Source organism: Macaca thibetana, chromosome 9 (assembly GCF_024542745.1).
Source record: "Macaca thibetana thibetana isolate TM-01 chromosome 9, ASM2454274v1, whole genome shotgun sequence".
Lineage (NCBI taxonomy): Eukaryota > Metazoa > Chordata > Mammalia > Primates > Cercopithecidae > Macaca > Macaca thibetana.
The window spans coordinates 13,836,319-13,859,744 of record NC_065586.1 but is presented as its reverse complement, the minus strand read 5'-3'; the positions used below and the strand labels follow the sequence as shown (position 1 = coordinate 13,859,744).

Genomic DNA, 23,426 nt, shown 5'->3' with positions numbered 1-23,426 from the left:
TATAATTTTAAATTCTAACTACAATTCAGTTGAATTCTGAAAATGGACTCTAAAAATAATATCAAGGAAAAAAAATCTGTTACATTTCTTATGAGCTCCATCTTAACTTACATGCTCGAAATAAACTCAAGTTTCTTGAATTTCCAGCACTGCCAACTACTTTAAAATCTAACGATCAAGTTGTGTTTACTTTCCATATGTTGTTATGAAATTATGGCCTTCTCTTCTGTATGGACAGTCTCTACACATTTATAGAATTTATGGTTCTGGCATTTACTATCATGGTAGCATCACTTGTAGAAGAGAACAGCCTAATGGAAATAACTAGACCCTTGTTCTGATCATTTCCTCACCCAAAGGGTATTTTTTGGCTATTTTAAAATTATCTCCCGGCTCCTTGTAGAACTTGTATCTAGAGAAAAGGCAGAAACCACTTGAATCCAATTGAAATAGAAAATTCTTAACTTCTTGAGTGCTGTGAGAAAAATCAGATACCAATATTTGATTCAGTAAGCTGTAAAAATCAATCTTCAAGCAGAAATTCATGGGCAGCCATGAGTTTAGAGGAAGTCTAGGTTCTAGAAACATTTCTATTATAGTAGAATCAGTTTTTCTACATAGATGGTTTTACATGTTAGGGGAGTGAATGATGACACTGGGCTTCATTCTGAACATAATTTTTTTTTTTTTTTTGAGATGAAGTCTTGTTTTGTCGCTCAGGCTATAGTGCAGTGGCATGATCTTGGCTCCAACCTCTGCCTCCCGGGTTCAAGTGATTCTCCTGCCTCCGCCTCCCCAGTAGCTGGGATTACAGGTGTGTGCCACCAACCCCAGCTAATTTTTTCTGTATTTTTAGTAGAGATGAGATTTCACCATGCAGGCCAGGCTGGTCTTGAAGTCCTGACCTCAAGTGATCCAGCCACCTCGGCCTCCCAAAGGGCTGGGATTACAGACTTGAGCCACCACACACCCGGCCTCTAAACCAAAATCTTAAATGAAGGTTTGGGTTGAACTCTTAGAACTTGGAAGAACTTGACCATGTTACTTTCTTTGGAAAGGTGGGAAATCCAATCAGTAGGAATAAAGATAGAAATTCCAGAAGTGACCCTCGGTGGAATTTATTTCTCTGCTCCAAAAGTATCTGGGTCTTTTGGGTGTCTTGGCTCTCCTCATTCTGTGTATTGTACATTGTCATGTAGGGCACATTTTTCTTATTTGCTTGTATAAGGACACTGTCTAAGTAGAAGACATGAAGACCAGCATGGTCAGTGAGCCCTGAGTGAGACAAATATCCCCTCTTACTACAGTCAAAACTCTCTTTCAACAGCAGCTGATGGACCAAGGAAATGTCATGCTTTCTGCTAGTGTTTGAAGGAGATGTAAATATCTAGCAGGCTTCTTATCTTTGCCTTTGGCTTCCAAATCGCTGACTGATCATGGGGACTGCTGTTGTGTTGCTTTTTATTATGGACTGGAATTGCTTTGGGTATTGGCTTGGCGCTAATCAATACCCATCACAAAAGGGAATAGACAATGAGATCATCATCACTCCTCCTTTTCCCAGGCCTTAAGGGGTCCAGAAACAATCACTCCCTACAGTGAAATTTCAAATATCTGGGCCAGTCTGGCTGCAAATGACCCCAATGATGAGATTTTCACTGGTTCTTCTACGAATCTGTGTTCACAGTCAGCCAGCAGGCTGACAAATGTTTTCCAATACACAGCCTCATTTTCTCTTCTGTTCCATTTCTTTACATCACTTCTAGTTAATGCACAATATCCGGAAGCAGAAACAGGTCAAAACTGGGTTGAATATATTCCCCTCCTCTGTGGTTTTCAAATCTCTGCAGCCTAGAATTTCCTCTTTGAACCACACACCACGAACAGACACCTAATAGGAGAATTAAAAAGTTGATTTCCTTGAGCAGCAAATTTTTAGTACACACCAAATTCAATCAATTATTTAAATGCACTGATTGATAACATGAAATTGCACGAGGTAAAGGGAAATTTTATACTTTAAAAAAAAAAAGACTCAGGTGCAGTGGCTCACCCCTGTAATCTCAGCACTTTGGGGGGCCGGGGTGGGCAGATCACAAGGTCAGGAGATCGAGACCATCCTAGCTAACTCAGTGAAACCCCGTCTCTACTAAAATTACAAAAAATTAGTCAGGCTTGGTGGCACGTGCCTGTAGTCCCAGCTACTCAGGAGGCTGAGGCAGGAGAATTGCTTGAACCTGGGAGGTGGAGGTTGCAGTGAGCCGAGATCACGCCACTGCACTCCAGCCTGGGCAACAGAGCAAGACTCCATCTCAAAAAAAACAAACAAACAACAACAAAAAAGCCTTTCACTGCAATAGAAAGTTTCACTGGGCCTGACACTGTTACACTGAAAATGGATTTTAAAGAAGGAACAGAAACTAAAAGAGCATTTGCATGCTACCTTTTGTGCAAATAAACTTTTCTGGGGAAATGGTTTGAATGACCAAGAGCAGAAGATAAAGTGATCAGATTCAGGAGGCTGAATTTTTGTACATAAAAGTAAACATACAAATACTTTTGATTGATAATAGAAATGGTGATTAGAAGGAATTCTTTGTTTAACGTATATCTCCATCTCTTTTGTCCCAGTGGTCAGGATCAAGTCCCACCTTTGGTGTAGTCAGTGAATCTAAATTCTGATCAGGCACGGGATGACCCCACCATCCCTGTGATATCTCTTCCTTGAAAGAAGTAACTGCAGATCTTGCCTATCGTGCCACCACAATTGCAGCCTGTATTAATGAAGAAATACTCCAGTTGCATTCTCTATAAAGTCATTTTTTTTTTTTTTTTTTTTTTTGAGATGGAGTCTTGCTGTGTTGCCCAGGCTGGAGTGCAGGGGTGCAGTCTCGGCTCACTGCAACCTCAGCCTTCTGGGTTCAAGCGATTCTCCTGCCTCAGCCTCCCGAGTAGCTGAGATTACAGGTGCCTGCCACCACACCCAGCTAATTTTTCGTATTTTTAGTAGAGACGGGGTTTCACCATGTTGGCCAGGCTGGTCTCGAACTCCTGACCTCGTGATCCACCCGCTTCAGCCTCCCAAAGTGCTGAAAGTCATTCTTTCAACAGATGTCTGCTGAACACACTATGACAGGTACTCCTCTAAACATCAGGGATAACACCAAGAATAAAACATGCCCGTGCCCACACTCAGGGAAGTTCCGTTTTAAGAGGACTCAGGGTAGACAGGAAATAAACAAATATAAATCTGTGCTATATCAGATGACGAGCAATACCATAAAGAAAAATAAAGTCATCTAGGAGGATGGAGAGTAATGGCAGGGAAAAGAATGTGGTTTCAGCTGAGTGGCTGGGGACTGCTTCTCCCTGAGAGAAGTCCTTTATGGCAAGAGATGCTACCTGGGGGAAGAGAGTCCCAGGCAGAGGTGAACCATAGTGTGGTGGGCTGGAGCTGGAAGCATGGCTTGTCTGATGACTGGAAACAAGGAAAAGAAAGAGAAGAAAAGTGGAAGGAGATGAGATGGGGTAGAAAGGAGATTTCCAAATAATGTTGATTTCTTAGGCTGGCCCATGTACTTTGGCTTTTACTCTTAATTAGATGGGAAGTCATTGGAGGAACTTCAGCTGGAGCATAATGTGATCTGGCTTGTGATTTTAAAGGATTACTCGGGCCATGTCATAGACAATAGACTAAAGGAGGCCACATTCCACAGCCTGAGTCGTTTTTAGCCATTCCCTCATTGTGCAACCGAGACAGCATGTCCGTGAGATGTGCAGATAATATACAACTGGGAAATAACAGCTTCAAGATCTTAAAAAGCTTCCTCTTAACTTTTGATGCCCAGCTGAATTGCAGCCTCCACTGCCTCTCCCCCAGCTGCAGCCCACCCCAACCTGATGGTTGGTCCTTCCCACGTGGTCTGGCATTGACATGTGGCACATGCTGCCTCCATCATTACATTGCTTTGTGACTTGCAGGTTTACTTTATCTATCTCCCCTTCAATACTGTGCCAACCTTGAAAACAGAGTGGTGGCGTATTCACCTCGCCATTCCTCCCCAGGGCGTGCAGGTTATAGAGATTCAACAGCGCTTCTTTGCATCAGTGAATTGTCTACCAATCTGTTAGGACTAGCTAGCACCAATAAGATGAAATATCTTAAACATCAACTGCTTATGTGTAAGATAAACATGGCCTACTTTTACAGTAGTCCAGGTTCTAAAAAAAAAAGTCTGATTTTTAGCAGACCTTGAACTCAGTGTGAGGCATTAAGTGTGATATAGCCATTTTTTTAAAAAGTAATGAAATCTTATGGTCAACATGGGTTTGGGCCATTCGCCGATTAGAATAAATGCATCATATGGTATACATGATGCTGTGCTGGCATACCTGGTTTATGTGTGAGTATGTATGTGCACACATGTGTGAGCAGAAGCATTGTTTCCTCTTTCATCAGATAAGGGCCCGGCCCACAGAGCCTAAGTCTAAAGTTGTGGTACTAGTAGTTTGGAAATAGAAAATGTCACACTCAGAAACACTTGTATGGAGGCTGGGTGCTTTGGTTCCTTGACATCATAACTTGGTCATGGGTTTTGTTGACACCTGAAGAAGAAAGCTGTTTATTTACATGTACACTGTAGATTCTCCTTAGATGAAAGGGATGGCCTTAAACATCATCTTCAAGGAAACATATATGAATGCTTCTAAAATTCGAACAAAGAGACAGAGATTTTTGAGTAAAATTGCCCTGGAAAACCTCACTCAATACAGACCATCCACTCTAGGGTTTCCCACCATGCTGTTTGTTGTGTGTCCAATGTGTGTGTTCCTTATTACTTCCTTCAGGAAAATACACGGTTACCCAAGGTTATCATTATGGACTGAGTGCATTTTTTTCTCTTCCCGTTTTCTCACTTCTTACAAGCATAATTTAACCAAAGAGTGAACTACTCTCAGTTGGTTATAATACTGAATGGCAAATCAATCCTGCTGTTTGAATACAGTCTATTTATTGCTGACAATTCCTGTAGTCTGAAGAAGTCATAAATAGACAGACATGGCAGAAAGAGTCAACATTTCTGTCACATGCCTCGTTGTAATGATTCAGTTCTACTATGTCCTAGAGAGAGAGAAAAAAATTTACAAAGCACAGAACTTGTGGGTTTCTAAATAATTTTTAACTGGCACTATACGATGCTAGTTTTGTCTCCTGTTTTGGCGTTTTCTAGTCAGAAGCAGTATGACCTTGTCATTAGAATAATAAAGCAGGAATTTTGCCCTCTAGTTTAAGTAGAGGCTTGAGTAGGATGAGAGCTTTTTATTTTTAGAGCAGATTCCACTTACCTTGTAGCTAGAAAATAATCACCTCTAATCTAATAAAATAAACCACCTGACTACTACTTGTATGTACTTCTACATGACCTTAAACAAGTCATTTAACCTCTCTGTGTTTTACTTTCTTCTATAAAATAAAAGGGTTAGACCACATATATTTTCTAGCTCTATAAGATCAATTAATACTTGCTATAATACATGTACTGACATTGATCTTAAAGACCATTGCCTGTCTTTATTTGCGTAGTACCTTCTTTTTTTTTTTTTTTTTTTTTTTAAATTCTTCACTGATTATCACCAATGTAAGGGATAGACAGATGAATTGTCACTGTCATCATGAGCTGGGGCTGTAATAACAAATACCATAGACTGAGTGGCTTAACAAACAGACATTTATTTCTCACTGTGCTGCAGGCTGGAAGTCCAAGATCAAGATGCCAGCAGATTCCATTCCTGGTGAGGGCTCTCTTCCTGGCTTGCAGACGGCCACCTTCTTGCTGTGTCCTCAAGTGGCAGAGAGAGAAAGCTCTGATCTCTCTTCTTCCTCTTCTAAGGGCACTAGTCCCAACATGTGGGCTCCACCCTTAGACCTTACCTACACCTAATCACCTACCAAAGGCCTCATCTCCAAAAACCATCACACTGGAGGTTAGGACTTCAACATACAAATTTGGGGGAGGGAAATATAATTTAGTCCCTAGCAGTCACCATATAACATTTCTAAATTCTTAATATACAAGGAGAGAAAATTTGCCACAACAAGCCATGTATGAGCTTCTTATAATGTAAGAGCACTGAAACCACACTGTCTGGGTTTGAATTTCAGTTCTGTCTCTCACTAATTCCAAGACTCCATTCCTTATCTGCTGCTATGGCCTGAATGTTTGTGTTCCCCAAAATTCATCTGTTGAAACCTAGCCCCCAAGGTCCTGATATTAGAAGGTGGAGCCTTGGACAGGCCAGTAGGTTATGAGGATGTTCTGAGCCCTCATGAATGGTATTAGTACCCTTATAAAAGAGGCACCAGGCCAGACATGGTGGCTCACGCCTATAATTCCAACACTTTGGGAGGCCAAGGCAGGAGGATCACTTTAGCCCAGGAGTTTGAGATCAGCCTGGGCAATATTCTGAGACCTGATCTCTACAAAAATACAAAAATTAGCCAAACATGGTGGCACATGCCTGTGGTCCCAGCTACTTAGGAGGCTGAAGTGGGAAGATCACTTGAGCCCAGGAGGTCGAGTCTTCAGTGAGCCATGATTGCACACTCCACTCCAGCCTGGGTGACAGAGTGAGACTCTGTCTCAAAAAATAAATGAATAAATAAATAAAATTTAAAAATAGGAAGGAAGGAAGGAATGAAGGAAGGAAGGAAGGAAGGAAGGAAGGGAGGGAGAGAAAAATAAGAAGCCCCAGAGAGGTCCCTTGTCCTTTCTACCATGTGAGCACACAACCAGAAGGCAGCCGTCTGCAAGGGGAAAGAGGAGCCCTCACCAAAACCCAACGGTGCTGGTGCCCTGATCTTGAGCTTCCAGAACTGTGAGAAATAAATTGCTATTGTTCATAATAGCACCCAGTCTACGGTATTTTGCTATACAGCCTGAACAGACTAAGACATCTGTAAAATGGGAACGTCATAGGATTAAGTGAATTAAGATAGGTAACATGTGTGGTGCAGTGCCCGGTGCACACTGAGAATTGATTCAATGTTAGTTACCACCCTACTATTGAAGCACCTGTGTATAACCGCTCACGTGCTAAGTGGAAGGATTTAAAAAACAATAATAAAAGCAAAGATTTGAATACAAAAATTGACTTTCAAGCCCAAACAAACATGACGTGTGTGCAAAATTTTGGAATAATAGTGAATGATTTTATAAGCCAAGTGCAAGACACATGTCTTAAAAGAATGCTCCCATGGGAGAACACAGTGTTAAATTTCTGACACCCCAGTAATTACAGAGAAATACCCTTTAGACATAAGTGGTTTTCCACTATTCACTTATAAGTTTGTAGTGGAATTCAAACGCTGTGGATTTTGGTTGCAAAAACACAATGCCCAAATTTGTATGCGACCAAAGGTTGTATTGTAATGTAGGTTCTTACTACCTAGAAAGAATTCCTATGATCACCTTAAAAGTCTGCATTCTAGATGAAAGCATTTAATACACTCTCAAAATACACAGGGAGGATTGGGTGAAGACAGGCAGAATGTAGAGGACACCTTAAAGGCATTCAGTTCAAGAACCTCATCATAGCTTTTGAGAACAGGCAGAAGGAAACAAAAACACTGAGGAAACAAAACACTGAGGAAACAAAAACACTGAGATGGGGAGGATAGCATTGAGTCAGTACCTCCAAAGGTATGCTTCTGCCAAAAAAGTGCCTACATGCCAGAGGAATGTTAATTGCTGGACCCTTTTGTTCCATCTAACTGGTTTCATAAAGATTTGGGGTGGCTCTGTGATTGCTTTATACCTGATGGCTTTTCTCAATTGCCGTAGACCCTGTAGTACTTTAAAAATCTTGCTCCCCTTCTAAGAGACAGGAGAGATGTAGGCTGTGGTTGGGGATAGTTTCTGAAGTTCTCATTGGCTTCTTTGATGATCCCTACTGTGTTATGTATGCTGGGTCAGGTGCACAGGCAATTTTTTTTTTTTTTTTTTTTTATTGAGACAGGGTCTCACTCTATCACCCAGGCTGGAGTACAATGGTGCAGTCTCTGCTCACTGCAACCTCTCTCTCCCAGGTTCAAGCAATCCTCCTGCCTCAGCCTCCCAAGTAGCTGGGATTACAGGCACATGCCTGGCTAATTTTTGTACTTTTAGTAAGGACAGGGTTTCACCATGTTGGTCAGGCTGGTCTCAAACTCCTAACCTCAAGTGCTCTGCCCGCCTCGGCCTCCCAAAGTGCTAGGATTACAGGTTTGAGCCACCGTGCCTGGCCTCAATCCAATTTTTTGAATTACTTAGAATGTTGACATAGGGATTCTTCCACTTAATTGCTGCATTTTAATTTATATAAAATTAATCCTATATAAATTAATACAAATAATTTAATTTTATATACATTAAATTCATTTTAATTTATATATGTACATATATATAAAATAAAATACATTTTATTTTCTACACTCTAAGTCCAGTGATGTTTCTGAAGATTTGAAGATTTTTCTAAGCTTTCTTTCTCTCTTGGACCCGCCCTGCCAAATTGTTCACGCTGTTACTACCCAGAAATAAAGTGGGGCATGTAATTGGAAAACATAGGCATCTACTTACTTATTAACTCATTAGTACCGCAATAACTGAACAGCTTCCTAAGTAAAACAATACCCAACTGCAGTATAAACAAAGTCACAGACAACTGGCTTGTTTAAAACTCATCGCGCTTGAGCAGGAGTTTTCTTTTTCACCTTTTCTGCTAAGGGACTTTTGTTTTTTTTTTCCTGCACATCCACTGTACTCGTTCATGCCCTCTCTGAAGCCCACATCTCCAGCATTTACAATGAGTTTAGAAACAAGTGTGGAAGAAATTGGACCATACAATACCTTCCCCTAGGCATCCAACTAGATGTCACTTTGGAAATTAAGATGAGCTTCCTAATTCTAGAAAGAAGCCACCAGAGCACAGATGCCTGTACATCAGCTGTGACGACATCAGATAGAATGATTGAGGCATGAATAGGAAATTAGGGGGGCATTTGTCATTTAAATACGTATCTGCAATGTTTTTTTTTTTTTTACAAAAAACCATTTTGCTTTGTTTTTTAATAGTATTGACTGGCCGGGCATGATGGCTCATGCCTGTAATCCCAACACTTTAACAGGCTGAGAAAGGCAGATCACTGAGGTCAGACCAGCCTGACCAACGTGGCAAAACCCCATCTCTACTAAAAATACAAAAATTAGCCAGGTGTGGTGGTGCACACCTGTAATTACAGCTACTCAGGAGGCTGAGGCAGGAGAATCACTTGAATCCAGGAGGCAGAGGTTGCAGTGAGCTGAGATCATACCACTGCACTCCAGCCTGGGCAACAGAGTGAGACTCTCTTAAAAAAAAAAAAAAATTGTATTGACTGATATTCATAACAGACATGTAGCGGAGTCCAGAGCTTTGCACATAGTACTTGACTGAAAATTAGTTAAGGGAATGAATAAATAGATAAATGAACCACTCTAACATCCTGATTTGAAAGTTCAAGTTTCTAAAATTCTACATGACTTTTTACTGCTTGTTCACAATATCAGAGCTGGGGGCTAAGATGCGGGTCATTTAGTCTAGAGATGTCATTTAGCATTCATTAATCCAACAAAGATGTATTGAGCGTAGTATGTTCCAGGCACCGTTCAAGGCTCTGGGGCTACAACAGAGAACTAAACAGACAAAGCCAGGCCTGCAAGAAACCCACATTCTAATAGAGGGAAACAGACAATGGACAAATAAATAAACATACAGTATAGGCAGTAATAAAAAAGGAGAAGAATAAATCAGGGCTGGGGAAGAGAAAGCGTTGGAGGCAGTTTTAGGTGGAGTATCTCCTTTTCAACATCAGGTCAGCTGAATTTTCCCCATTGGGAAATGCCTGTTGACTAGGGTAATACTGATCACCTTTTGCAGAGTGCTTTACAGTTGGCAGTGCGCTTGTCTGCACCACCTCCTCTGAACTTTCCTGCAGCTCTTTGAGATCCTAATACTCCCCATGCTATCAGCAACAAAACTGAGGAGCAGAAACTGGTTAAAGGGTTCATCCAAGGCTGTGCACCTCATGAGTGCCAGTGCCCGCCTGTGGCTCAGATTTCCTGTCGCCTTTGCCGAGTGTTGCAAAGAGAGGGACCTTCGGTGCCAGCCCTGCCAACTGGGGAATGAGAAAGGGTGAGCTGCTGGGTTTGTGTCCTGCTTGGTTACTCTTTTCTGGAGTTTGATATTTACAGTCCTTGATTTGTTTGTTTATCCCCTAGAGAGAATGAAAGTACAGTGTGTGTATATTATTAAATAAAATCTGTGGGCTGGGCACGGTGGCTCACGCCTGTAATCCCAGCACTTTGGGAGGCCAAGGCAGGTGGATTGCTTGAGGCTAGGAGTTCAAGACCAGCCTGGCCAACGTGGTGAAATCCCATCTCTACTGAAAATATAAAAATTAATCGGGCATGGTGGTGCACGACTGTAATCCCAGCTACTCAGGAGGCTGAGGCAGGAGAATCGCTTGAACCCAGGAGGTGGAGGCTGCAGTTGCAGTGAGCCAAGATTGCACCATTACACTCCAGACTGGGCGACAAAGCAAGACTCCATCTCAAAAAAAAAAAAAAAAAAAAAAAAAAATCTGTGATGGGTATTAAGATAGAACCACATAGAAGAATTGAGTAGAATTAAAGACTCTCGCAACAATGTTAATATCCACATGCTTATCCCTCCTGTGTTTGTCAATCCGAATCACACCCTAGCTAGGGAGCCGCATAATTTGGCACCTGACTCGGTATTCATCACACTAAAGCCACTTCTTGGTGATGAGAGTCTTTATCAGGAAGTACGTCATCCCTGCTGTACTGAAAGTTTTTAACACTCTGTTTCGAGAGCCAAAACTTCAGTGAGCACACAGAGACAATTCTTTTCCTACTTAGAACAATCCACGTATAAAACCTCAAAGCAGATTTCTCTCACACAAAGCTTTCGTTTTAAATGTGCTCAGTCACTGTTTATTTCAAAGCCGTGTGAGATTATTTTTTTCTTCTGTTTCTTTCTTTTTTGGGGGGGGGGAAATGAGTAGAATGTTTTCCTTCTTCTCCTAAAAACAAAAAACAAATACAAAAGAAATAATCAATACATATTTACTGAAAATATGGCATGGTTTTAGTAAGGTGCTGACGTCAGCATGATCACATGAGACACTAGAGAAAAAGGTAGATTTGAATCTACAGAGAGATTTGAATTCTACATTGTACATTGAATCTACAAAGAGAGATTTGAATTCTAGCTCTACCACATACTGGGGAGCCGCAGGCAAGTTACTGAGCCTTGGAGCCTCAGGTTCCTCTTCTGTAAAATGGGCATAACACCTGCTCTGAAATGTCATCATGGAACCAGGTGAAATAGAGACTGTTCAACATCTGGCATATATTAGTCAATAAATGGCACTATTACTACACACTAGTTGGACCTTCCCTGAAGGGCAATAAAGGCCTTGACCTGAGCTGGGATCCCCAAAATCCAGAAGGGGAATGGGCAGGGCTGGGCCTCAAGCGTAGATGTGGAGGCAAAGGAAAAGTGAGATCCAGGAGCCTCGGAGTGTGAGGACCAGCCATAGACTCAAGGAAGAGGATGGGAGGCAAAGCCAAAGTCGGCAATCTGCAGTGGTGACTCGGCAGATGATGAAGCTGAGAGGGGCTCCCTGAGACCCACCTCTGGTGGGGAACAGGGGAAGAAACTTACAGACTTCACAGCCAGAGCCACAGTCAGGCAGCCACAGGGTGTATAGCAGGGCTCGTAGAGGAAATGCTGGCTTCCATCTTGAGAGATTTTGCAGTTCCAGTTGACCTGCCGTCAGTGCCATTGCAGATCATCGCTACTTCTCCAAGTCTGTGCCTTCAGCAGTGGTGAATTCAGACAATGTTGTGTTTGTTCTCTGAATACAAATTACTAGTGTTGGGAAACCACAGTGCCTGAGCCAACCCCCCAACTGGAGCTCTTTGTTCGCCGTGCCTGGTCCCTGACTCTGAGAGCCAGAGGGACCTTGGAGGTCAGGAGGCCAACCGCCCACAGGCAGCAGGGATTCCCTCTGCAGCAGGAGCACAGGTGGTGCCGTGCCGCTGTAGGAACACTCCAGGGACAGGACACCCACCCACGGCTTCCAGAAAGCCACCTCCTTGGGTGGTAGCTCTGAGTGGCACAAAGCCCTTTGTGCAGTCACTGCAAAATCTGCCGGCTTTTAATCCCCCCTTCCTGACCCTTTCCACCTAGCGGTCCTCCTTCCATGCACCAGCACTTAACACATCTAATCTCACAGAAAACCATGCTCCAGGTCACTGGCCTCTGCCTTCCCACTGCTAGAGCTGTTCTTTTGGGGACTAGACATCACCGTTCCCTTCAGTCATTGAAGTCGGACCTGAACACTTCCTCATCCTAAATGCTCTCACCTGGACTAATGAAATTTGCAAACATCTGTCTTAAAATGTAGCCATGAAACAGAACATAGTACTCCATATAATGTTGTTAATATGTCAGTCCTATTAACTCCCAGTGAGAACACTGTGGTGTGTGGTTTGCTGTCGTTGCTCTTGTTATTGTTGTTTTTGAGGCCAGGTCCCGCTCTGTCACCCAGGCTGGAGTGCAGTGGTGCATTCCCAGCTCACTGCAGCCTCCAACTCATGGGCTCACGAGTTGAGCCTCAGCCTCGTGAATAGCTGTGATTACAGGCACAGGCTGCCATGCACAGCTAATTTTTTTTATTTTTTGTAGAGACGGGGTCTTGCTCTGTTGCCCAGTCTCGTGGTTTGTTTCATATACTAATATTGCAAGAGCTTTGGGGTCCACCACAGCACACTTCAGCCTCCTATTCAGGTTGCTGTCAATAACATTCAGGTTGTATGCGTTTTGTTTTGTTAATACTAACTGCTTTTCTCCTCCTACATGTAAGTAGTTGGTTTGTTTAAATCTTCATTCCACATTGTTAAATCCATCAGTCTCACTTTGACCTGTTTGAATCTTGCTTTTAAGCTAAGTTTTTGTCATTTTAAAAATTGGATTTTATAAATTCAACCAAGGGAAAATAAAAGTAGTTATCAGTACATAAAAATAAAAGGCCGTGGGTCACAGAGATCGATGAAGCTCTTATTAGATTACAGCTGTTGTTATTGTTAATAATATTGAATGCCACTGATTATTGACCTTGTTCATCAATAATATTAATTTATCATAGTGTTGGTTGTAGTATTACTGCTAGTTCTCATCAGCAGCATATTGGACACGTTATTCATAACTTGATATATTATTTCAGAAATTGACATTCTTTGTATATGGTTATTTTACCCATTATAAGTCTGCCTATGATAAGGGTATACATTTTCATCTTGACCTTGAGTAGATCATGAGAAACTTTGTAAAATGTTTCACTGAAACCACAGCTTACTCTGCCCAGTAATGCTCCCAAAGAGGAAATTAGGCCAACATGCACCCCTGGCTTTAGACAACAGAAGTCGTCTGCCTGCGCCTTCCTCTTCTTGAGCAGAGACCACAGCTGAGTGACTGCCCAGGGCTTTGACCTCAGCTGCTTCCCTTCCAGGGAGGCGGAGGCGTGTTGGTCCACAGGCGGTCAAGCCTCACCTGCCAGCCAAGCTCACCTCCCAGCTCCTCCCCCAGTCACTATGGTTGTCTCTTAGAGGCCTCTGCCTCTCCCCTTCCTCCGTCCTGAGCTACAGCTCGTATCCACCTAATATTCTATGTACTTATTTATTATTTGTTCATTGTCAAACTCCCCCACTAGAATGCCAACTTCAGCGGGACAGGGACTTTGGGAGTCTATTTTTTTCACTCACTGTATCCTTAGTACTAGGACTAGTACTAAGGACTAGGACTAGTACTAAGGATACAGTTACTTAAGGATACCTCATTTACTAAGGATACCCCATCTACCCGTCTACTAGTACTAAGGATATAGTTACTAAGGATACCGCATTTACTAAGGATACCCCATCTACTAGTACTTAGGATACAGTTATTAAGGATATCCCATCTACTGAGGTCCTGGTATGTCACAGGACCTCAGTAGATACTTGTCATATGAATGAAGGGGGATCATGTGCCTCAGGAGATGTGGCTGGACCCTTATTTGAATGTCTCCAATCCCTTTAGCACCAATGGCAGAGAAGATCAAAAGATGTGGCCTGGAGCCTGAGGATGGTGGCCTAATGAAAGCAGGATGCTTACGTTGATTGTTATTGTTGAGATCTAATTCACATACCATACAATTCATCCATTAAAGTATGCAATTCAGTGATTTGCAGTATATTCACAAGTCATGCAACCATTGCCCCAGTTTTACTACATTTTCGCCACCCCAGAAAGAAATCCTGTACTCATAAGCTATCATCCCCACACACATTAACTCCATCCCTTTGTCCCTATGAAAATACTGATTTACTTTTTCTATGTGTAGATTTGTCTATTCTGCACATTTCGTATCAGTAAACTCAGACAATATGTGGTCTAAGTGATTTGTTTCAGTTAGCATAATGTGTTCAAAGTTCATCCATGTTGTGGCATGTATCAGTACTTCATGCCTTTTCTGAATAATATTCTTTTTTTTTTTTTTTTTTTGAAACGGAGTTTTGCTCTTGTTACCCAGGCTGCAGTGCAATAGTGTGACTTCAACTCACTACAAACTTCACCTCCTGGGTTCAAGCAGTTCTCCTGCCTCAACCTCCGGAGTAGCTGGGATTACAGGCACACAACACCACACCCAGCTAATTTTGTATTTTTAGTAGAGACGGGGTTTCACCATGTTGGTCAGGCTGGTCTCGAACTCCCAACCTCAGGTGATCTACCAGTCTTGGCCTCCCAAGGCGCTGGGATTACAGGTGTGAGCCACCACACCCAGCGGAATAATATTCTATTATATGGATACATCACATTTTGCTCATCTGTTCATCAGCGGATGGACATTTAGTTTCTTCCTCCTTTTGCCTATTATGTGTAATGTTACTATGAACATTCATATGTAAGTTTCTGTGGATATATGTTTTCATTTCTCTTGGTTATACACCCAGGCATGGGCCACATGGTCCCTCTGTGTTTAACATTTTGAGGAACTGCCAGGCTGTTTTCCAAAGTAGCTGCACCATGTCACAGTCCCACAGGCCATGCACAAGGGCCCAGATCCCTGCCATTGTCCCCAGTGCTGCTACTGTAGGAAGCTGCTTTTTAGTCTCATTGTTTATCTTACATTCCTTGTAAACTTTGCATTCTTTTCTATAATATAAAGGGTTCATTGTCAAAGTTAAAATATTTACTGTTAGGAAAAATAAAGGAAAGACAAAAATGAGAAGCATTTGGATTGTGCATATTCATTTTGGGAAACTGGGTAGCATTAAAGAAAAGGGAAGAAAGCTGGAGCTATCAGATTCAGTTTCTAGAAACTTTCTCTTCTCTGTTTTGGTGCTTCAGTATTTTGAGGACCTAGACTGCATAAATATGTGGGCACAGAGTAAAAGGATTCTCTCTTTGGTTTATATGCTTGTCCAGCAGAATCACTAAAGAGATTCCTTGAGGCCAGGCACAGTGACTCATACCTGTAATCCTAGCAGTTTGGGAGGCCGAGGCAGGCGGATTACCTGAGCTCAGGAGTTCGAGGCCACCCTGGGTAACATAGTGAAACCCAGTCTCTACTAAAATACAAAAAATTAGCGAGGTGGCTCACACCTGTAGTCCCAGCTACTCAGGAGGCTGAGGCGTGAGAATCGCTTGAACCCAGGAGGCAGAGGTTGCAGTGAGCTGAGATTGTGCCATGCATTCCAGCCTGGGCAACAGAGCAAGACTCTGTCTCCAAAATAAAAAGAGATTCCTTGAGATGCAACAAAACTGTGGCCCACCTTTAGGCTTCTGCAGGTGAAAATGTAAAAAAATGCATTTTCTTGCAGGTGGTGAACTGAATGAACTCTGACTTGCTAGTCAATCTCTTTTAAATTCTTGGGAATCTAAAACCATTTTAGTGAAGTGAGATAATGGAGGCTGTTTTTCTATATTTTTACCCCAACACTATAATTTTCATAACATGAACTGAACTTGGGGTTACAAAAGATTAATTGCTCACCATCAACATTTGCATTCATTTGCAGAGCTTTACTTTTTTGGAAATGATCTTACCATGTGCAGGAAAAAACATTCCTATCTTTCCTTTGCCCTGGTTAACTGTGAAAATTCAGCTTTAAAAAAAAAAATTTGTGAGCCACTCTTCATGATTAATGTTATTTGGATTTTTCAAAGCTGTAGTCAGGATTTTTGTTTGTTTACCTTTGTTCTCCTTGAAGAAAACTAGTAATTCATCTATGAATTTGAAAACTCCACATGGCACTTTCCCTGGCTGAGAGGGAAAAGGACATGCCCAGAATATGATTTTTAAGTCAAATTTCAGAGGCAGTTTTCATTTTCTTAATAATTTCCCTTAAAAGACAAGTTTTCAAACCATTAGATTTTTTTTTCATGAAACTCCCAGAGGTTTAACAGGATGGTGTTGGTGAATGATGCCGTGGTTTCTGGTACATGCACAGGACGGGGCAAGACGTTCTGATGCAGCTGTGTGTCATTGCTGGGTGCCAGCTGTGTACATAATTGTTTATTGGTTCCAGTTGATATTGTGCTCAATAAAACACTCACATATTTGTGGGAAAAAAAAAACTTTATCAGTTATTTTCCCATCAAATCCTTTGCAAATTAAAACATATTCAACAATTTTCATCAGCATACATTTAGCAAAAGAGAAGTAAATGAAGAAATTAACAGATCTGCTTTCTGTGGGGTGAAGAACCAAGTTAGCCTGTGTCCCAGTTAACCATTGCTAAGTAACAAACCATTGCAAAATATAATAGCTTAAAATAACCAGCATTTATGTAGCTCATGATTGCATATGTTGGTAATTCAGGTAATTCAGGGCAGTTCTGCTCTCCCTCATGCATCTGTGGTCAGTTGCAAGTCAAGTGGACGACATTGCTGATGTCAGCTGGGCTCTCTCCCCTCTCTGAGGCCTGGGCTGAGATAACTAGGCTGCCTCAGCTTTGATCCACCTGCTCTCATCTTCCAGCAGGTTAGCCTAGGCTTGTTCACATGGCAGCCAGGCAGTGTTCCAAGAGATCAAATTGAATCATGAAAGTCCTTCGGAGACCTAAATTTTGAACTAGCATATTATCACTCCTGCATTTTATTGGCCAAGACAAACCAGAAGACCAGCCCAGATTCAAGTGGAAGAAAAATAGATTTCACTTCTAGACATCACTTCATAGTCACATTACAAAGCTGTGAAACAGGAAGGAGTGAGAGATAGTGGCCATTTTTGCAATGTTTCACAACCTATTTCATGGCTGGCCAAGAATGTATTAATAACACATTAAAATAGGGCATGTCGTTGTATCCCTTAATTACAGTGCTTTTTTATATACCTCAAATTCGTCTTTTGGACTTAAAAAAGACTGGCCATATCTATAACAAAGGACTTTTTCAAATTTTCTCTTTCGACATGAGTTGCATGTTTCTGGCAATTCTGAAGCAGATCTTAAAGAACACACCACAACTCGTGTTTGGGTTTTCATTTTATTTTTCTTAGGCAAGACTTCCTCCTTTTTAGTTGCAAAATAAATAAAATGGTTTTTCTTCAAAATTTTTTATTATGAGTTTTTAGATGGCATTGAGACAGTGTTAAGTTTGGGCAATTTCTGTTTATTACACAAGAGACACCATGGTTTAGAATTGTTTGTACATCCATAATAATTAACTCGTCTTTTAAATAAGCACCTAAGAACATCTGACACCTTTTGGATTAATAATTACTGTTATTTTGAATTCACTTGTGGTTATCTCATGTTTCCATGCTGGTTTCAACCGTTGAAATTCAATCAAATTCAAAATCAAAATTATTGCACTTTCAAAGGTAAAGAAAGAAAAGTCCCGTAAGTGTTAAGAAATGGGAACTTTTATACGTTACTGATGGGAGTGGAAATTAGTTCAATTACTTCAGACAGCAAATTGGCAATACCTAGTAAAGATACACACCCTACAAAAAAGCAATTTTATTTCCAAATGTTTATTCTAGAGAAAATCTCACACACTACAAAGGAGACATGTACAAAGACAGTCCTTGCACTCTTTCATTTATTTATTCAGTTACTCAGCAAGTATTTATTAAGCACATACTGTGTCTCACATAGCAGAAGACAAAACAAAAATCCTGCCTGCAAAGGGCTTACATTCCAGAGGAAAAAGACATATAATGAGCAAAATAAATAAGGAAACATATTGCAGGTAAACTGATGATAAAGGCTGTGGAAAAAAGAGTAAAAAAGAATAGGAAGTGTCGGGGAGGAGGTTAAAAATGTAAATAGGCTGTACAGCGATGGCCTCACTGAGAATGTCACAATTAGAGTTACCGATTTAATAAATACAAATATAAGATTCCTACATAAATTTTAGATAATCAGTGGATTTTTTTGTTAGGGTAAGTATAGCCCATTTAGTACTTCGGGTATACTTGTACTTCACATGAACTTGATCTGAAATTCAAATGTAACTGCATGTCCTGTCTTTTCTCTGGCAATGCTACTGATAACCGAGAAAAAACATGGGAAGAAGAGGGAGCAAATTAAGTGGACATGTTGAGAAGGTCATCAAATGAATGAATTCCTGGAAGAGGAGCTCAGCAGGCAGAGGAACCGCTAGGAGCAAAGACCCTGGCTGTTTGCAAACAGTGAACACTTAGACGTAACTTGTCCCTCAGCAGGAGAACATAGACTTATCCTGTGGTATATTTGCACCACGGAATCCAGTAAATGGATGAAATCCAAAAACACTCATATTGATAAAACCCAAAAACACGATGTTGAACGGAAAATAAGTCGAGAAAAGATAAATCTGTTCTGACTGCATTTCTGTCAGGTTGAAAAACACACAAAACAGTGTACACCACTGATGCTATATTCATACGCCAAGGACAAAAGCAAATAGAGAATGCTAGAGACCTACTTTAGGAGACTGTCAACTTCTGGGGAGGGAAGGAAAAAGGGGAAGAGGCATGGCTTTAGCATTCTCTCTCTCCCTCTCTCTCTCTTGCCTTTCAATAAGCGAATGAGGTAAAGTGTTTAACCTTAATGGTAGTTATATAGCAGTCTAATATATTATCTGTGCTTTTTTTTTTTTTTGAGATGGAGTTTCACTCTTCTTGCCCAGGCTGGAGTGCAGTGGTGCGATCTTGGCTTACTGCAGCCTCTGCCTCCAGGGTTCAAGCTATTCTCCTGCCTTAGCCCCCTGAGTAGCTGGGATTACAGGCACATGCCACCACGCCTGGTTAATTTTGTATTGTTAGTAGAGACGGGGTTTTACCATGTTGGCCAGGCTGGTCTCCAACTCCTCACCTCAGGTGATCCGCCTGCCTCAGCCTGCCTAAGTGCTGAGATTACAGGCGTGAGTCACTGCACCTGACTTATCTGTGCTTTTTTTTTATGACTTCAAAATTTAAAAACCCAGAATTTTAGGTACTTTTGTGTTATGAGGAACTCACTACAGTAGGAAGCAACTTATGAGTGTGTAAATATTTGATCTAGTAGCAATTTTCCACTGATCCTGGCAGGTGACAGCTCTCAGTGAACAGCACTCATAACCTAAAGTGAGAAGTTGTCTATATTCATTGTGAATGTCCCTCGGAGTCACCAGGAGCCACTGGGCAGGCCAGGAACTTACTGCCTGTTTCCTCATCTGTCAGATGGAGGTGTTAACACAAGCTTTCAACCCTCAATAAATAAGACAGCAGCCACATAGTGCCTGTAAGTATTGTAAGGATGAGTGGCTGTGGCAGTTCATTTTGTCTGATCTGGAATCCGCCGTGGGTTTCCCTTTGAACTGAACATTGCAACTTTCTAGGTATAGACTTTTGGCAGTTACTTAATGTTCCTGAGCCTCAGTATCTGGATCTATACAATGGAAATTAACAAGACCTACTGTGCAGTCATGCTGCAAAAATTATAGACTATGTGCATAATATTCACAGCACTGCTCAACAAATAATAGATATTATTATTCTTACTTTTAGTCTTATTATTAGCTGATCATAGTTTAGGTTATAACCATTTCCAAAAGAATTTCCTTTGTAAGAACACACTTAGACAACTCAGACTCGTTTTCTATTTCTTTCTACAGACTACCTTCTGATGTAAAATAGAATTTTAGTCCTAACTCCAAAAAAATGGGAAGAAGCGGGCTCTCCATCACTTTTCGGCAGTGTTGTCACTGACTTACTGAGTGACATAGGGCTGCAAGGGCCTGAGAAGGTAGAAGGAACCAGAAGTTGACCTATGCGCATGGATAATACTGTGCCACACAGTTGAGGATGAGACACAGCAACACCTCAGGGGTCAATGCTGAAGTTCAGAGCAAGCACCTTTAGATGTGACTGACAGACATTCCCATGGGAAGGCAAACAGTGCACCCTCAATTGCTGAAAGGTTGTGGGCTGTTTAAATGCATTTGAATTCACTCCTAAGTTATTCACGCATGAGCAGGGTGAGCATCTCTGCAAGGATCGTATACTTGGTGCACTCGGAGGACAGGGATGGAGTTGGAATGTAGGGCACAATTATTTAGGACAAGACTGTTTCCTATGATTAACTTAAAAGACGTAATTCACCCGGGGTCTCATTAAAGCTCACTGCGGTTACCTATGAGGCTTAAACCAAGGATTGACGTCTAACACAGTGGAGAAGACAGTATTGTATACAGACAAAAGCTGAGAGATTTCACACCCTTAGTAGATGCTGATAATGGAAATAATACCATAGCATATATTTTATTTAACATGTACTCTGTGCCAAAAACTCCCTCTTTATACATTACACAATGCAATCCTCATAGCATGCCTGTGAGTATGGAACTGAGATGAAGAAAAGTTAAGAACTCATTAGCCTAAGATTACACCACTAGTAAGCTGTTGGTCAGTAGTTCAGACCTCAGGAGTCGGCTACCATAGCCTGACTGCTGACCACTGTGTTATTGCACCCCTGTGTCTTTGGACAGGAAAGTGGATTAAACACCAGTTTCAGCCTGCTATGTAGACAGATAAAAAAGGCCCTTCTGGAAGATTCAGGCTGACCTGTTCAAAGTCACACAGGGAGCAGGAGCAGAATCAGAGATGTGACTGTGATTGCCATGAGGGTTACGTTGAAAATCAACAGAATCCATAAGTAGCTGCATTCTAATACACACCAAGAAGGATGTCGGGGTCACAGACTGGGGGCTGCAGTGACTCAGCCTATGCCCCACCATGGGGCTCGGCCCTGTTGACCTGGAACATCTCCAGGTGTCTGCAGAGCTATGCTGGAGGGCCGTGATTCTGATTTCAAGGGGTAGCAGAAATGTTCTGTGGCTGGACATGATTTTTGGTGCTTAAACTTCCAATTCTTTCCTCAAGGTTCCCCTCCGCTTTACCAGAAACCAGTCTGAGACTCTTCCCACTGCAAGCCCTTTATCAACCCATGCCTCCTTTTGCTCAAAATTAAACCATGATGGAAAAAACGGAATGTACTTTGGTGGTCTTAAAAACTGACTTGGATTCAAATCTGCCTCCTTCTAAGTATAGACTTTTGGCAAGTTACTTAGTGTTTCTGAGCCTCGATTTCTGAATCTATACAATGGTAATTAACAAGACCTACTGTACGGTGTTGCTGAAAGATTACAGATAATGCATGTAATATACACAGCACCACTGAACAAGTAATAGATATTATTATTCTTATCACTGTTATTATTAGCCGATCATATTAACAGTTTAGGTTATAACCATTTCCAAGGGAATTTCCTTTGTAAAGAGCACAAGAGCCTTTCTCTGAAGATTTGAAAGGTACTTTCCTTTCTCTTCACTGCGTATTTCCTCTTCTGCTGAGAACTTGATTTCACTTTTGAGAAAAAAATCTGTGCCTACCTTCCCAAAATCACACAAAGAAGTTGAAAGTATATAAACAAAGGCAGAACCTTAGATCTCTAAGAGCCAACATGAAAACAATTCAGAGTTTATGAAAGCGAGACTGAGGAGAGATGGAAGCATGTTTATTTCAAGATCTGATAGAAACTAGACCTGCTCTATTATTAAGACCTTTTATTAGGCCCCCTCAAAAGCTTTCAGGAGTCTTCAAAATGCATTGCAGGTATCCCCAAAAGAGTGGGCTTTGGTGTTGGGGCCGGTGTTGGGGCCAGTGTTGCGACTGGTTCCTGTTCATTTATAAGAAAAAGCTGTCACAGTTCCAGACTTTAAGGAAGGCTGCCTTCCTTAAAGCAGTTTTCGGGAGTTGCTTATTAACACTGGTCAAATGCTGTTTGTTTTGTTTTGTTTTGTTTTGTTTTTTGATACAGAGTCTCGCTCTGTCACCCAGGCTGGAGTGCAGTGGCACGATCTCGGCTCACTGCAACCTCTGCCTCCCGGGTTCAAGTGATTCTCCTGCCTCAGCCTCCTGAGTAGCTGGGATTGTAGGCATCCACCACCACGCCAGCTAATTTTTGTATTTTTCAATAGAGACGGGGTTTCGCCATGTTGGCCAGGTTGGTCTCAAACTCCTGACTTCAGGTGATCCTCCTGCCTCGGCCTCCCAGAGTGCTGGGATTACAAATGCTGCTTTCTGCCATCACTGACTCCCCTGCTTTTTATTAGCAGGATGGATTTAACTATAAAAAATATATTGGATTATGATCATAATGCTTGGCTAAAAGAAAGTGATAAAGTGAAATTAAATTCTGTACACCACGTACAGGTGAACACATTTTGAGGATCTGGAATACAATAAAATTATTAAAACAAAAAGCACTGCTGTGATGCCTACCTTTGAAGAATTCTTGACGGAGAGCAGTATAAAGACATACGCAAAGGTGGATGAAAACGTGCCGAGCATAGAGATGTGCCTGGGTTATTTAGGGCACGGGAGAGGGGAACCTCGGGGAAGGCTTCCCGGGGAATGAGGTGTCTGAGCGGAGCTGGAAGAGTGAGTGGGAGTTAACCAGGTGTCAGGGAGGATGGGAGGGTTTCTGTGCAGATGTACAGCCGTGCCAAAGCAAGAAGGCAAGAAGCACAGGGGCCTGTAGGAGCTTCTCCTTGGCTGGGAGGCGAAACGCCAGCAGGAAATAGTGGTCGGTGAGGCCAGCCAGACAGGCGGGCCCTGTTTTCAACTGGACTGCAGGCAAAAGGGGACAAAGGCCACTTCCGCATCTGTTCACTGTCGTGTCCCAACCCCCACCAGTGCCTGGTGATGAACAAATGCCAGGGAGCTTTGGCGTCACTCTGGGTGTGAGAGATATTTAGATATTTTAGAAGCAGAGCGACAGGATTATATTTCACTTTAGATAGGGAGGCAATC

General features: G+C 41.8%; 2 protein-coding genes and 1 long non-coding RNA gene across 10 annotated transcripts in view; 2 read left to right on the top strand and 1 right to left on the bottom strand.

Moving 5' to 3' along the window:
- PHYH (phytanoyl-CoA 2-hydroxylase) overlaps window positions 1–23,426 on the top strand; it is a 1,057,918-nt gene that overhangs the window by 400,991 nt on the left and 633,501 nt on the right. The gene's annotated exons all lie outside the window — the stretch shown is intronic.
- FRMD4A (FERM domain containing 4A) overlaps window positions 1–23,426 on the top strand; it is a 695,352-nt gene that overhangs the window by 409,977 nt on the left and 261,949 nt on the right. The window lies entirely within an intron of this gene.
- On the bottom strand, window positions 11,010–22,910 carry LOC126962388 (uncharacterized). Its single transcript, XR_007728675.1, has 3 exons — window positions 22,896–22,910; window positions 11,764–11,956; window positions 11,010–11,119 (listed from the first exon to the last, which is right to left on the bottom strand). It is a non-coding gene; the product is annotated as an uncharacterized LOC126962388 (long non-coding RNA).